The sequence below is a fragment of the Micromys minutus genome (assembly GCF_963924665.1).
Source record: "Micromys minutus genome assembly, chromosome: 12".
NCBI lineage: Eukaryota > Metazoa > Chordata > Mammalia > Rodentia > Muridae > Micromys > Micromys minutus.
Window position 1 is genome coordinate 1260163 of NC_137981.1, and position 1635 is coordinate 1261797.

Genomic DNA, 1635 nt, shown 5'->3' on the forward strand with positions numbered 1-1635 from the left:
CACTTCTGAACCTCTCTCTCTCTCTCTCTCTCTCTCTCTCTCTCTCTCTCTCTCTCTCTCTCTCCTCCTTTCCTCCTTACTTATTTTCTCTCTCTTCTGAAATCCATTTCTTTGGTGTAAATTAAGATTTCGCCACACCTGAGAGGCACTTGTGACTAGTGAGGTGAGAGTACCATTGGAGAAGTTTATACAGTTTTTTAGCATGCAATCAATATTGTTTAAGAACATGGTAAATGATGTGAAGACAGCATTCCAGTTACTGGTTATGACTATTACAGGATGTCTTTATAGTGGCTTTGATTTTTGAACAAAAAATGTATAAATTTTGAAGTTTTTTCCCCATGCATACATATATTATTCCTTTCTTCTATCTAAAATGTGATATACCATGGATCTGATTGGGATCTTTTTAGTTAATTTTTATTTTTAATACATATTTTTTGTGTCTCTGTCTGTCTCAGTCTCTCTCTCTCTCTCTCTCTCTCTCTCTCTCTCTCTCTGTGGAATGTGTGTGTGTGTGTGTGTGTGTGGTAGAGATGGTAACAGGAGGCGTGTATTAATTACTTTTCTATGGCTGTGCTAAGACACTATGCCCAAAAAAAAAAATTAAAAAAAAAAAAAAAAAAAAAAAAAAAAAAAAAAAAAACATGCAGAGATGAGGCTATGAGATGAAGCCCCAATACTAAATCTTCAAAAACCTTAATCTTAGACTTTTAGCCCCCCCCCCCAGACTGAGAAGGGAGTTTATATTGTTAACAGCCTTCAGTATTTTGCTATCATAGCCTGGAATGTCTCCCAGAATCCTCTACTTTCCAGAATACTCTCCACATAGGAGATAACCTAACTCTGAACATAAGAATTATCCTATCATATCTGTCTAACGGCTGCCAACCTCACTGTTAAAAATCCTCAGATTCTGTAATGGTCTACATGACTTATGATGATCATGTTCATGGGTGGTGGCTACTCATTGCCTCATTTTGATCATGTCTCATCTGGTGTGGCCATTCTGGCCTCTGCCTCTCGAACACACTAGCCACTCTCCTCTTCATCAAAGCATTTGCTATTTGCTTTTCCCATTACTGCTGAGTACAGTTGTCCCCTCTTACCAGCCTGCCCTGCCCTCACTTCCTCAGCTCTATTGAAGGGGAGGGATTCGTTTTAAGTACAGGGAATTCCTCCTAGGGGCGGCTGTCTTCACCCTTTGCTTTGTTTTCCCATTGTGTATGGCATCTCAGATTGGACTTCATATGTACCTCCATCTGTTTGTTCTCTACGTGTTATCCCTAGAATCTAAGTACCAGTAGATCAGAAAAAATTATCTACTCTTATTTCCCCAGTGTCTAGCATTATGGGGCACCCCTGAGAAATATTGTGGTTATAAATAAGCAAGTTTAATATTTTTCATATTGTATAACAAAGTTACTTTTTATGAAAGCCATCATAGGAAGCATAACAAACTTTAAAAAAAAACTAATAATTTGTTGGCATTTCTCTATTTCCAAACTTTTTTTTCCACAGCATTAGCCCTAACAGCTCCCTGGTATCCTGTCTTAGAAGACATTTTTGTCTAATGTTATATTAATATACATGTGGAAGGTGGGCCAACTTGTGTCATGAAATAAAATGTGAGAG